The sequence below is a fragment of the Mustela erminea genome, chromosome 12, assembly GCF_009829155.1.
Source record: "Mustela erminea isolate mMusErm1 chromosome 12, mMusErm1.Pri, whole genome shotgun sequence".
Lineage (NCBI taxonomy): Eukaryota > Metazoa > Chordata > Mammalia > Carnivora > Mustelidae > Mustela > Mustela erminea.
Window position 1 is genome coordinate 49,644,705 of NC_045625.1, and position 15,217 is coordinate 49,659,921.

The following is a 15,217-nucleotide window of genomic DNA, read 5'->3' on the forward strand; positions in this document are numbered from 1 at the left end:
AAGGCCTCCCGTATTGGGAGGAAAGTCACACTGCCCTCTGTATTTTCATAGCGACTGTGAAATCTCTTTCCTGTAGTCGTCTGGTGTGATGTCTTTCCCTGTGGTGATGACAGGAACCGGTCTGTGTGCCGCCTCACCCCCCACTCTGGTCAAACCACTGGGCAGAAGGTAGAGGACAGAGGTTGAGGCCGACGGGGCCCAGTGTTTCCTGTGGGACCCCCAGCAGGTGTGGTCACAGAAAGGCTCTCCACAGATGTGTGGGCGGTTCTTAAAATAAACCTGTAGAATGGTACCTGCTCCCAAGGTGCTTGTCTCCCTCCTCCTCTTGCTTCTAGATGCCTGTGCCTCTGTCTAGCCCTCTCACTTGGAGTCCCTGCTCTGTCACCGGAGCAGGCTTGGCCTCCCTGGGAGGTCAGCTTTATAGAGTATTGGTTAATTGGAACCAGCCTGTCTACTTAATAGCTATGTGTTAGGGGTGGAATCATGCCCCCAAAAGACATGGGAGTCCTTACCCAGTACCTCAGAATGGGACCTTATTCGGAGGTATGGTCTTTACAGAGGTAATCAAGGTTGCATGAGGTCATTAGAGAGGACCTTAATCTCACATGACTGGTGCCCTTATTGGAAGAGACGGACATACAGGTGAGAGACTGTGTGGAGGCAGATAGAGAGAGAGAGAGAAAGAGCGAGCAAGCAGTGTTTACAGGCCCTGGGACATTGGAGACTTCCCAAAGCTAGGAGAGAGGCCTGGAACAGATGCTGCCTCGTATCCCCTTGGAAGGAACGGTCCCTGCTGAGGCCTTGATTTTGAACTTCTAGCCTCTAAAACCTCAGACAATACATTATTTCCAGTGTGTGCTACTTTGTTAGGACAGTCCCAGGAAACTAGTACATTGGGTGAAGCAGGCAAGTCTATTAATCTTTTCAGCTATATTTCCTGATCTATGGGATAATGTGACCCATCATAACTATCTCCTAGGGTTCATCCAAGGTTTAAATACTGCCTGGCATTTTGGGAAGACTTATTAATGGCATCCCTTTCTGCTGGTTCCATAGGCTCCTGCCCCTATGTCAGCCCTGGACCACTTTTTTTTTTTTTAAAGATTTTATTTATTTATTTGATGGAGAGAGATCACAAGTCGGCAGAGAGGCTGGCAGAGAGAGAGGAGGAAGCAGGCTCCCCGCCGAGCAGAGAGCCCGATGCGGGACTCGATCCCAGGACCCTGAGATCATGACCTGAGCTGAAGGCAGCGGCTTAACCCACTGAGCCACCCAGGCACCCAGCCCTGGACCACTTTTAAATTTAGCAGTCCCTTGTGTTTCTCTGGAAGACATTCATCTGGGTTCTGGCTTCTGTGAGCATGAGATCTAGAAGCCTTAGCCTAAAGCGAATCCTCTTTTCTGGCAAGTATCTAGGTCAGTGAGGGCTTTCATTTCTTGATGAAGCGCTCAGCCAGTCAAGTAACCTGCAAAGCCATCCTGTCCTATTAGTATGTGTTAATAGGCTGAGGGCTCATGCCTTTCAGGTAACTTCTTACCCGAGAGCCTTTGTTAAGTATGATAACCTTGTACCTATTGATACCTGAAATAAACAGGTACCTGTTTATTTCAGTTGAAGTGTAGTTGACATCGATATTAGTTTCAGGTGTACAGCATGGTGATTTGACACTTACATACATTACAGACCACTCACCATGATAAGTGAGGTACCGTCTTGTCACCTTGTAAAGCTATTACCGTACTATGAACGTATTCCTGATACTGTAATTTACATTCCCTTGAGTTAGTACTGGAAATTCATACCTCTTAATTTCCTTCACCCATTTTACCCATGCTCCCAGCCCTTTCCCCTCTGGTAACCACCAGTTTGTTCTCTTTATTTCTGAGCCTGTTTAGATTTGTTTTTCAGATTCCCCATGTAAGTGAAATCATATGGTATTTGTCTTCCCTTGTCTAACTTATTTCACGTAGCACAGTTACATTTAGGTCAGTCCATGTTGTTGCCCATGGTGAGAGTTCATTATTTTTTATGGCTACGTAATATTCCATTGTATATTTATACCTCATCCATTTTCCATTTATACCATTATCCATTTATCTGTCAATGGACACTTACATTGCTTCCATCTCTTGACCTTATAAATGATACTGAAACGAACAGAGGGGTGTGTATATTTTTTCAAATTAGTGTTCTTGTTTCCTTTGGGTAAGTACCCAGAATTAGAATCTCTAGGTCATACAGTGTTTCTATTTTTAGTTTTTTGAAAAACCCACCATCCAGCACACAGGGTTTCCCTTTTATCGACATCCTTGTCACACTTGTTATTTCTTGTCTTTTTTATTTTAGCCATTCTGTTGGGTGTGAGGTGATGGCTCATTGTGGTTTTGATGTACCTTTCCATGAAGATGACTGATGCTGACCATCTTTTCATATGACTGTTGGCCATCTGCATGTCTTTGGAAAAACGGCCATTCAGGTCTTCTGCCTATATTTTAATGGAATTTGTGTGCGTGTGTGTGGGTGTGTGTGTGTGTGTGTATTAGCTGTATGAGATTTTTTTTTTAAAGATTTTATTTATTTATTTGACAGAAAGAAATTACAAGTACACTGAGAGGCAGGCAGAGAGAGAGAGAGAAGGAAGCAGGCTCCCTGCTGAGCAGAGAGCCCGATGCGGGACTCGATCCCAGGACCCTGAGAGATCATGACCTGAGCCGAAGGCAGCGGCTTAACCCACTGAGCCACCCAGGCGCCCAGCTGTATGAGATTTTTAAAGATATATTTTGGATATTAACTCCTTATGGGAGATACCATTTACAAATATCTTCTCCGAATCAGTAGGTTACCTTTCATTTTGGGGGTTTCCTTTGCTGTGCGAAAACATTTCAGTTTGATATAGTCCTGATGGTTTGTTTTTGCTTTTGTTGTCCTTGTGCAAGGAGATTGATTAAAGAATTATTGCGGACTGATGTTTAAGAGTTACTGCCTGTATGGATGCCTGAGTGGGTCAGTTGAGTTTGAGCGTCTGCCCTTAATTCTGGCTCAGGTCATGATCTCAGGGTTGTGAGATTGAGACCCTTGTCAAGTTCCATGCTCAGCGGGAAGCCTGCTTGAGATTCTCTCTCTTCCTCTGCTTGTGCTCCCTCCCTCCTGCTTGTGCTCTCTCTCAAAAATAAATAAATAAATATTTTAAATAAGACTTTCTAATTTTATTTATTTATTTACTTAAAAGATTTATTTATTTATTTATTTGACATACAGATCACAAGTAGGCAGAGAGGCAGGCAGAGAGAGAGAGAGAGAGAGAGAGAGAGAGAGAGCAGGGAATCAGGCTCCCTGCTGAGCAGAGAGCCCGATGCAGGGCTCGATTCCAGGACCCTGGGATCATGACCTGAGCCGAACGCAGAGGCTTTAACCCACTGAGCCACCCAGGTGCCCAAGATTTTCTAATTTTAAATAAGATTTTCTTAATACTACCTATGTTTTCTTTCAGGATTTTTTATGGTTTTAGGTCTTTAATTTGGATCTTTAACCCATTTTGGATTTATTGTGTAAGAAAGTGGTCCAGTTTCATTCTTTTGTATATAGTTCTCCACTTTTTCCAGAACTATTTGTTGAGGAGCCTCTCTTTTCCCCATTGTGTATTCTTGTCTCTTTTGTCATTGATCAGTTAACTGCATAGTCGTGGATTTATTTTTGCATTCTTGATTCTCTCTTCCCTTGATCTGTGTGTCTGTTTTTGTGCCAGTACCGACTGTTGCAATTATTATAACTTTGTAGTGTGTTTTGAAATCAGCTTTGTTCTTCTTAAGATTGCTTTGGCTATTTGGGGTCTTTTATGGTTCCCTATGAATTGTAGGGTTGTTTATTCTAGTTCTGTGAAAAATGCTATTGGTATTTTGATGGGGGGTAACATTGTGTCCCTAGATTGCTTTGGGTAGTACAGACATTTTAATAGTATTAATTTGTCCCATCTATAATCAGAGAATATCTTTACATTTATTGGTGTCCTCTCCAATATATTTGATTGTCTTACAGTTTTTTTTAAATTTAAAGATTTTTATTTATATATTTGACAGAGATCACAAGTAGGCAGAGAGGCAGGCAGAGAGAGAGGAGGAAGCAGGCTCCCCGCAGAGCAGAGAGCCCGATGTGGGGCTCAATCCCAGGACCCTGGGATCATGACCTGAGCCGAAGGCAGAGGCCTTAACCCACTGAGCCACCCAGGTGCCCCTGTCTTACAGTTTTCAGAATACACGCTCCTTGATTAACTTTCACCTCCTTGATTAAATTTATTCCTAGGTATTTTATTCTTTTTGATGCAGTTGTAAATGGGATTATTGTTTAAATTGCTTTCTGCTAGTTTACTAGTGGTTATTAACTTTTTGTTTTAAATTCCTGTTATTGAAGGCTACAGGAGGTAGGTCCTGGGTTATTGGGGGGTTGTTAGAAGAAAAATTAAGGTCTTTAGATCTGTGAATTCTTCTTTGCATGTGGGAGGGGGTGTTTGGAATCAGCTGTGGGCCTCTGTCTGACATTGCACCTGTGTGGCCTTGGGCCAGTTCCTTCATCTTTCTGAGCCATTGGCTATCCCCTCTATATAGCGAAGATGATGATACATCCCCAAGTGGCTTTTTAAGATTTAAATGAGATAATTTAGGTAAAGAAATGCCTTGTCTATGTGTTATATACTAAAAAAAAAAAAAAAAAAATTTTCCTTTCTTCCCATTTTTCCATTCCCCACGTTGGCAGTCCATGGTTTAAGGATTGGCTGCTTTAAGCATGATATTAGAGGTTACTTTAGGACAGGTAAGAGCTTATTGTGCCCCTTAAATTAAACTCTGTCGAAAGCTGCATGCCACCCGCATGCTGAGAAACTTTGAGGGACATAGTTCGTTCATGACTTTTTTTCAACGTGATCCAAAGTGAATTTGATATTCTACTCGAGGTACTTTTGGTGACAGTGTAGCTTCTAACTTGTTTAGCACTTTCAGACTTTTTTTTTTTAAATAAACATTTGAAGAATGAGATGGGTGTGTGTCTGCATGTATGATCGCTAAAAAAGTAAATTTTCCTATAGCTCGTGTTCTTTAATTGTGAGTTGGTCATCTCTAGAAGTTAAATGTATATTTTTGAAGGTCTTGAAGATAAATCTGTATTAATAATAATGGCTATTTGAGCACTTTAGGTTCCGATAACATCAATAACCTAAAAATCTCTACGCTTTTTATAAACATCAGTGAGAACTGTATTAATATATAAAACAGGACTTCAGTTTGGGCTAAATTGAATTAGTCTGTTGGTATCAGATGAGGAGTTGGTGTTCTAGTTTCACTTGAAAAGAGCAGGGTAGCAAAGGAAAGAGGCATGAAATGTTCTGTTTCTGCATCATTTTACTTGTTTTGTTAATTTTCTTGTCTCAAAGCCACTCTCAGATGATTCCATTAGAAGGAGGGTGGTGGGATATTTGCCGTTTGCCGTGAAAGTAAGGATAGTTGTTGGGAGAGATGATTCAGGCCTTATTATAATCAATAAAACTTCATTCTATAACTTCTTGTGCACTGAAAGTCCAACGATCTTCTCCCTTTTAAAAATAAAAAATTTTGGAATTCATGGGGAAAGGGTTCAGAATACCACAGGTTTTTATACCTTCCTTTAATAATTATTTTCATAAACCACATTCAGTTCAGATCCTAGTCTGAGGAGCTATTATGATCTGGAAAGCAGCATAAAGTGAATCATCATAAAGCAAATCCTATTTTCCCATAGGAGTCTAGTTTTAATTAGGGGTTTTATTCCTGACAAAGTGCTCACCATCATATAAATCATAAATATGGCTGTGGATATGTTATAAAAGTAAAGACACAGCAGTATACATCATGTAATAATTTAAATAATATCGTACTCCTAGTTATATACAATGAGCGTGCATATAGTGTATACATTATTAGGCAAAGCCCAAGTGCTTTATAAAATATACAATCAGCATATAAAAATGCATAGCTGTGCCATGGTTTAATGTAAATGGAAGAACTTAATAAAGTATAGATTGCTGTACAGATGTAAGCTGAAATTTTATTAGTCTTGTGCATATAGCCTAACATAATACACGTGCAATAAGACATTCCTAAATGTCTAGTTAGGAATATTTTTGCTGTCCGTAGAATTTGGAAGGACATTTGGGGGTCTGGGTGACTCATGAGGGTAGGATGTGTAGGTAAGTTTGAACGGATGCTTTTCTTTTGTTAAGCTTTCTTTGTGCTTCTCTGCTTTGTTTCAAAATGTTTTTACATGAGTTTTGTAGCCTCATAGCCCCGTTTTAAGAGAAGATGCCATCATTCACATTTTGAAGAAGAAGACACTGATGAGCACAGAAGATAAATGACACTTTCAGAGTCACTTTGTCACTAGGAATTTGCAACATGAGACTAAAACCCATTACTTCTGTCTGCTCATTCTGTGTTCCACCAAATACACTTGAGGACCTGACCGTGGTCTCGGTAGTAAGCAGATGCTATCACAGTTTCAGGGCTTTTAGAGCACATTACCTAGAGCAAATTTAAATTTGAGGTCATTTTCAAGGGGAACTGTTGGAGTGTCTTCATGGAGGGGAGGGAGAAGCAGGCTCCCTGCTGAGCAGGGACCCCAAAAAGGGGCTTGATTCCAGGACCCGGGATCACGACCTGAGCTGAAGGCAGACTCTTAACCAACTGAGCTGCTCAGGCATCCCTGAGGAAGACAGTCTTGAATGTTTGTTCTTTCTTTACCCCCACCGCACCCCTGGCATTACTGAATGCAGGCAGTCATAGTAGGCTGGCCAGGGGGGCAACCTGAGGAGAGTGTGTGGAACGGGACAGTGGGTAACTTGGCTTTGCCTTAGTGTATCTATCAAGTAATTCTAGTTGGTGCTATGGTGGCAAACCCTGAAAGCTCCATAGTCGTGATGAAGGTTTATCAGTCATACCAAAATTTTGGTGCTGCTGCCATCTTGCAACTTTGCCATCCTGGGGTTCATCCCCCCCCCCCCCTCTGGGTGTGAGAAGGAGGGGGAGATAACATGGGGCCAGCCCTGAGTTGAGGGGTGTGGTGTGTGGTCTCATGGTCCCATTTCTTCTCTCTGCTGAGGTTGTTGGCTTATATAGTGATGGAATCATGACACTGTCTTCAGTAACATCCTGGTTAGTCACCTGGCGATCATCGTGGTGATTTGCTTACTGAATAAACACTAGGGAGTCTGATTCGAAGTAGCAGTTCATCCCAAAGAATCACTTGAGTTGTGTTACATGCAGTAATCATAAGTTCTGCATCACAGCCACTGTTAGCCTGTATGATTCCTTTGTGCAAATTAGAAACAGGCATCCCTTCTCCAATGTGTTTTACTTCCATCTGTCAGAAAACTGTCATGCTGAGCTTATTAGAACAACACCTACTGTCTCCTGAGAAATTGTCAAAATACACAAATTGACAATGTCTCTGAAATGAACAGTACCCCCTTAGATGTGTCAGCCTGTCATCCTTGTGCAGTACACAACATGCACAACCATATGTGGCAACTTTGTTCCCCTCACTTACTATTATTGAATCTTACTGAAACTTTGCAGATACTACCAGGTAAAAATTTTTCCAATCTTTATAAACATGGTTGAGAATTATTTTTTGGAGAATATTATGTCAATTCTGTTAAGCCACAGGAGAAAAGAAGTGTCACTTTTCATAAGGTCAAGTCTCTATGCCATTTTTCTGAGGCAGATATCATCCATCGTTAGTCTGATTTATTTTAAAATTGTATCTATCATCCTTTCATTGCTTCTCTGTTCTTTGACTATTTGCTACCTTTGAAAGTTTGGAGTCACCCTGGCATAAGAGTTCTTACTTAAAGGTCTTTCATTCAAATAGAAACTTGATGGATTATTTTCAGAGTGATAAGTTCCTGCCCAGAGGCTACAAATTGTCATTATTAGGCAAATAGATTTTCTGTTTGCCAGCATTTCAAATAGACCAAACCAACAGGCAATAATATTATTTGTTATATGAACAAATGAATGGGTACATTGTGAGGACATTTTGTCTTAACCGTAAATCGATTGCCTTAAAAAAACCCTAAAACCTGTTTTATGACTGCACATTATCACAGAAGGACCCAAACTTAGAAAAGCCTGTTACTATTTCTTTGGGTTAAGGATCCTTGCTAAAAATGAAGGTGCAATCATGTGTGAAGAAAGGATAGTATGTTTAAAAAAAAAAAAATTCCAAGACCGGTCTAATTACACTTTGATTACTCTCTCTTGGGAGTAATTCTTATTCCTTGGTAGGAAACCACGAGCAAGTCTGACCATTTGGTTTTGTGAAAATAAACTGAGTTTAATTTATCGACACGTTACACATACCTGCCAAATTCTCATTCTTTTACGCTGACATGTGTCTTGCCCGATGGAGTCACTGTAATGCAGTCTATGTGTTTTTAAAGAAATTGTGTTTGGCTAAGGAATGTATCAAAATTGTTAAACCATGTTGCACCTTGTTCTCATTAGTCTTTGGAATGTAGCTGCCGGAACTGAAAGGGCAGGGGAGACAGAGACAGAGTGGGGTGCTGCTGCTCACAGGAGGCCCTCTGGGCTGCATTTTGAGCTGCAAAGTCTCAGCCTTTCCCCGGGCAGCTTTTCACCCAAGCCCTCTATAGCTCTGTTAGCCGACAAACCAACAGACAAAATGAATCGCACCTCTATACCAGTCCAGCTATAATCACGCCAGTGTATGTAAATTTCCAACATCCAGGTCTCCATTGGAAATACTTGGCTAAAGGGAGGCTTGCCTTGGTTCATTAACATCAGTGAACACTGAACAGAGTGCAGATGTTCCAAGTCTGGACAGTAAGACCTGAAAACATCTCAGTCCCTGTTCTCCACTCCTGACACCCCAGCCTGCTTTAAGATCCCGTGAATCTTGACGGAACTGGTACAATACTTAGTAACAGGCACTCCCCGCCTCCCAGCCCCTGATTTCTCCAGTCTACTCTTCACATTGTGGCCAGAGTGATCTCCTAAAGAGGCATGGTCTTCTCTTCCTTGCTGGGAGCTCATCTGGGGTTCCCGGTCACAAGCAGCATCAGATGAAAACTCCTTTGTGTGTTGTGGTCTTTCCAGGACTAGCCTCTGCCACCCATTCTAGCTTACTCTGCAGCACTTCTCACCTGTCATTCCTCTGTCCCAGGAATACAGGACTACTATAGTTTTGGAAGTATACTGTGAGCCCTCATTCCTCTGTACCTTTATTCTTGTTTTAATTTTTTCCTTGGATGTCTTCTCTGCTCCTGGTCCATCTGGTTAGCTTTTCTTAGCTTGCATACTACCTCCTTTTGAAGCCCTCCTTGATTTCCACCTGATTTAGATGCTTAGCCTTCTGTGATCCCCCTGAGCTTTTATATAAATACAGCCATCAGAGCATTTACCAAGGAGCATAAGTACTTGTTGGTCTTGACTGAATTCTGTAAGCCTTGAGGTTGAGGATCATAGCTTTTAATTTGTATCTCCATAAATTACCATGGAGTTGGCATATAGAAGTTCCATGAATGAATTAAGGAAAGATCGCCAAGGTACCGCTTAGTGAGTCTTCAATTAGCAATAATCGCGCCTCGGATAAACCTCATTGGCTACGATACTGCCACGGCGCAAAGCTCTTAGTGAGTCTTCAAAGGCAGTTTTGTTTTCATTATTTTTTGTTTCTGTTGTTGTTGGTAGTGGTTTTTTTTTTTTTTTTCTTGTTTGTTTTTTTAAAGGCAGACCTTTGGGGCACCTGGGTGGCTCAGTGGGTTAAGCCTCTGTCTTTGGCTCAGGTCGTGATCTGGAGGTCCTGGGATCGAGCCCCACATCGGGCTCTCTGCTCAGCAGGGAGCCTGCTTCTCCCTCCCTCTCTGCCTGACTCTCTGCCTACTTGTGGTCTCTGTCTGTCAAAAAAAAAAAAAAAAAAAAAGAAAGAAAAAGGCAGATCTTTCTAGATCCAGCAGAATGACATGACTTTGGAGAAAAAATTACTCAGTGAAAAATCAGCCTTGTCCACCTCTGTGCCTATTGGTTTCTCTTCTATGTTGATGTTATATACTCTTAACCTTTAAAATAAAGCTGCCAGTTATTTTACCAGCAAAATGGGTTTATTTGGAAACAGCAGAGAAATGCAATTCAGGACACATGGACTACCGTAAAACCATAGGCAAGTCCAGAGAAAAGGAGAGGAAGGCTTGCTTATCTACTTATTGTTTGAGAGAGGACCCACATGAGTGGAGGGAGAGGGAGAGAGAGAATCTCAAGAAGACAACATGCTCAGCTTGGAGCCCTGGTACAGGACTCAATCTCCCCATGACTTGAGGCAAAATCAGGAGTCTGCCACTTAACCAACTGAACCATGCCCAGACCAGAGGATGGCTCCTTTGTAGAGGAAAGAGGGACATTGGGAAGCCTGTTATAAATAAAAAGTTCATTGGAATAACCTGAGAATTTGAAGTGTAGTGGCTTTTCATTGGATGAGTTGTGTTAGTCTCTCATTGGCTGGGCTGTTGCCAGGCAAGAAGAAAATCTGGGGAAGTAAAGATTAGGCGTCTCTTTGTTGGGAATGCAAGGTACCTCTCTTCCTGTTGGTCTGCAAAGAGCTAGCTATAAGGTGTTGTATGGCACCAGAGCTTCCCCTTTTGACTTCTCAACTCTGTTATTTTAAATAAGTAAGTAATTAAGTAGGTAAGTAAGTGAACTCTCCACCCTACACGGGGCTTAAACTCAAGGCTCAGAGACCAAGACCCACATGCTCTACCAGCTGAGCCAGCTAGGTGCCCCTTAACTCCCCCCCCTTTTTTTTCTTCAACTTCGTTATAAGTGAGGTTTCCTCAGGTTCATTTTCTTAGTCTTGGCATATCATGTTACAAGGTTTGCATTTTCTCCAAATTTGGGAGCAGGTTGTAGCTTTATTTTTCTTGGACCTCTTAATTTTGTAGCTTGTGGTCACTTTGGGTTGAGCTGGGTGGATGGGGCTCTGTATCCCCACCCTGCAGGCTGCCCTGGGGAGTGAGAATCTTGAGTCCTCGGAATGCAGCCCTACCTGCCTCAGTGATGGTTACAGGGTGTGAAGTGAGAGGGGTCTGCCCTGCATATTGGCCCCCTTGGTGGGTTCTCATAGCCCCCTGGATCAGGAATAGGGTTTCCTCCTTCCCTGGTGAGGACAGTCTAGCTCACTCAATCTTCAGGAGCTAAAGGCCCCTCAACTTTGAGTGTGGCAAAATGTAGAGGAGAAGACTGGAGAGTTGGGCAAGGCTGAATGAGAGTTCCGATTCTGGCACTTAACATAAGAGCTGGGGCCAGCTGCTGAGTTCCTCTTTCTAAAAAAGACTTATAAAATAGGGCTTACGCTCTTCACTGTGAAGTTGCCAGGAAGACTAGCTGTGATGGCATTTTGGTAGAACTCCTACTACATCCCAGGGGCTCAAGAGTGAGGACACACACTTGTGAATATCAGTTCTGACAATACATTTGAGAAATGTTGGGGGCAAAAAAGGGAGAGTGGATTTTGTTTTTGTTTCATGCCTTAGTGAAATAGCTAAAATGACTGGCCTCACACAGACTCAGAGAGGGTTCCAGACTCTGTGTGAGGAGCTTGAGTCTGGTGCTTTCTTTCTTTCTTTCTTTTTTTTTTTTTTTTAAAGATTTTATTTATTTGTCAGAGAGAGAGAGGGAGAGAGAGCGAGCACAGGCAGACAGAATGGCAGGCAGAGGCAGAGGGAGAAGCAGGCTCCCTGCTGAGCAAGGAGCCAGATGCGGGACTCGATCCCAGGATGCTGGGATCATGACCTGAGCCGAAGGCAGCTGCTTAACCAACTGAGCCACCCAGGCGTCCCTGGTACTTTCTTCAGAGGGTCTAGTCTGGGGGCCCGTTGGGAAAGGGAGGGTGAAGGACACCTGAGTTCCAGTCCTGGCTTTGCCAGCAGCTCTCTGTATGACCTTAGATATGTTTTTTGCCTTGTATGTGCCTCAGTTTCCAGACTTGATCGGAAATTGGTGTGGTAGCCTTGCTTACCTGCTAAAGGGGTTGTAGAAATACAATCATAATGAGCTGGGAACGTGTTGTTAGGAAAACAGTCCAGGGTATTTGATGGCTGCAAATGGGGGCTGGTGTCTTCTTTGCTCCTTCCCTTTTTTCCATTAACGAGCTATTTAATTATCACAGTCACAAAGAACTCGTGAGGAGTCACAAAGAAAGCATGGAGGACAAGATTTTCTGCTAAAGTGATTTCTGGTAGAAGCCATCATATCCATTTCCCGAGGTTCTTAGGAAAGACTTTGAAGTTGGTTTTACACTTGTCACCTGCTCTGCTGTCAGGTGTTGGGCTAGCGGCTGGTCAGATTTGAATTTCATGAGTCTATAAGTCTATTTATTCCTTAGCTCTTAGATAATGCTCTACTGGGATCACTGCATTTTAAAGGTGAAAATCTCTCAACTATGTTAAAAATGCAGGTGGAAAAGACTGGAAGGTAATATACCAAAATGTTAACTGGTGGATGGGTCATAGAGTCCTGACTGATCCCCCCCACCCACCCCTTTACACTTCTATACTTTCCAACTTTTCAATAATGGGTTTGGCTTTTGGCATAAAAACTATACATATACCTCCTCCCACAAATCAAATATAGTGTTGTTAATGTTAGAAAAATATGGATTTTAAAAGGGAGTGACTTGCCAGTAAGCTGAGGAGCACTCGTGTGTCTGGAAAATCTTACAAGGCAAGTTTGGGCCAGCCGGGGTGGAAGCTTTCTCTGAGCCCAAGCACAGTGCCCCCTTCCCATCCTCCCACTGTGGCTCAGGCTGGGGAGCTGGGACCAGACTGGCCTTCAGGCCAGGCCTTCCTTGCGAGCATGGGTGTTTAGTGAGCCACACACACCAGTTTCGGTGGGTCTGGAGGATTAATGAGCTGCTAAAACTCGACTTCTTCATCTCCTAAAGCTTCCTTTCAGACTACAGATTCCAAACATGACCTACCACAAACCGTATGTCGCGTCCCCCTGTACTCAAAATCATTGGCGTGCTCACACACACACACTCCCGAGCAAAGCCTCAGCTCCTCCTGTTGATTCCAACAATTTAAGCCAAAAGGTGCCAGAACACAGCTGTATGAGGGAGCTCGGCAACCTCAGAGCATGAACAGGACTCTAGGAAAACCCAGGGTGTGTGCCACCCTGAAAATTCAACTTGATGATGATTCCAATTTGTTAATCCTGAAGTGTAAACACGAGCTGGTCAGAATCCATCCATTCAAAGAAACGGACATCCTTTTCTTTCTCAAATTCTGATGCCCCACCTTGGCTGGTGAGGGATTTGCTTGCTTTTATTCCTCTGATCTGGTGTGTCACTGAGTCTTGGTGAAATGGCTCTTGAGTGAACCCCTGATGGTCTCCATACCTGGTGTGGGCCTTCAGCATTTCATAACCAGACAACTGTGATTGCTCTTCCTACCTCTAGACTCTTTCTTCTCCAGTCTGCACACTATTGCCAGATTAATCTTCATGGAAAATGGAGTGGATTGGGTTATTCTCTCAATCCAAAATCCTTCCTGGAGCTCCCCTTTGCCTTCACTGAACTGAGTAGATAGGTCAGCTCTTCCTTGCACAATCCCCAGGCCAAGTGCTTCAGCCTGCGGAGCAGTGGACCGTCCCATCAAGCGCGCTGTGCCTGTTCCTCCCTGAGCCTTTGCTCGGCTTCTTCTGTTTGCTGTAGACACTCCTGTTCACTTTTGCCCACTCACCCCTGACATATTCAAGCCTGCCCATTCTCCACCCAGATGCTGTCTTCCTGTGAAGTCGGAATTGATCGCACACCTTCCTGTCTTCCCCTGCTTCATGAAAACAAGCGTATTTATGTTTTCTTTCTCCTAGGCCCGTCGGTGTGCTGGGAAGTTTTCCTCATCTTGTTTTAGTAATTGATTGAACAGTTTGTGTATTAATCTCTCTGTTGATTGGCATATTCATGGGGGAGGGGTGTGGAACTACCTCTTTTGGATCTCTCCATACTGTCTAGCTGAGTGCCTTGCATCTGTATTTGTTGAAGGTGATTGAAGAGTAGACATTCAAAAAACGGGTTTTCATGAGGCATCCAGAGTAGACTTAAGAAATACACTGGGCGCCTGGGTGGCTCAGTGGGTTAGCTGCTGTCTTCGGCTCAGGTCATGATCTCAGGGTCCTGGGATCGAGTCCCGCATCGGGCTCTCTGCTCAGCAGGGAGCCTGCTTCCTCCTCTCTCTCTGCCTGCCTCTCTGCCTACTTGTGATCTCTCTCTCTCTCAAATAAATAAATAAAATCTTTAAAAAAAAAAAAGAAATACACTAATTTCCCCAACTTCATTTGTGGTGGATAAGAAGCAAAAATTCTGTGCCATCCCATTTTAGTAGAGTGCTGTGAACTGATGCTTAAGATGTCTTAAGAAGTCTTTCCTATTTTCCAACTTGAGGAGACTTCTAAAAATGAGTAATTTTTGTTCCATGAGAATGTGGAAGCGTGGAGAAAGAGGGACATGTAAGGATCAATATTGTCAGCCCAAAACAAGGTTAGAGCTCAGCTCTTGAGCAAATTATCTAACTTGTAATAGGACCTCAGGCTCCCCATCTGCAAAATATTGATCATATCTGCTTCAGCTATTTGTGCAGACTGTAGGATGATGGGTAGAAGCGTCTAGAACAGTGCCTGGGTACCCAGACGTGCCCAGAATGGAATAATGATTATTTTTATAGCCACTGCACATGATTCTGTTGGAAAGGAGAGCATTGTAAGTGAAGCTGCAGACAGAAAATCAGTCTGTGTCTTTCAAAAGCTCCCCCTGCCCAATTGCCTTTATTATAAAGTGAGGTTGTCTCTACAGTGGAGGGTTATTTGCCAGCTGACCCTGAAAATGGAGCTTGTGCTCAGGCAGGAAGGGCCAGCCAGGTGTGCTCTGCCAGACAGCACATTTCTGTCCTCAGCTGGCTGGCTCTGCGAGCCAGGACAAGCAGATGTCTGGTTTTCTGGGACGAGAGGGCAGGATGGGGTCCCGTTTGCTCTTTCCTCATGTGTGGTGTGAAATGCAACAATGGGAAAGGTTGTGCTGTGGGAAAACCACGCAAATGGAGGTCTCTTGTATGTTTCTTGCTGAAGAACAGGGCTTCAAAAACTTGCATTGCATCCCTAGGTGAGGAAGTCACTGAGGAAAGAA

General features: G+C 43.2%; 1 protein-coding gene and 1 pseudogene across 1 annotated transcript in view; one reads left to right on the forward strand and one right to left on the reverse strand.

The window, feature by feature from the left end:
- SAXO1 (stabilizer of axonemal microtubules 1) overlaps positions 1–15,217 on the forward strand; it is a 102,399-nt gene that overhangs the window by 37,601 nt on the left and 49,581 nt on the right. The window lies entirely within an intron of this gene.
- Positions 9,515–9,673, reverse strand: LOC116571277 (annotated as a pseudogene).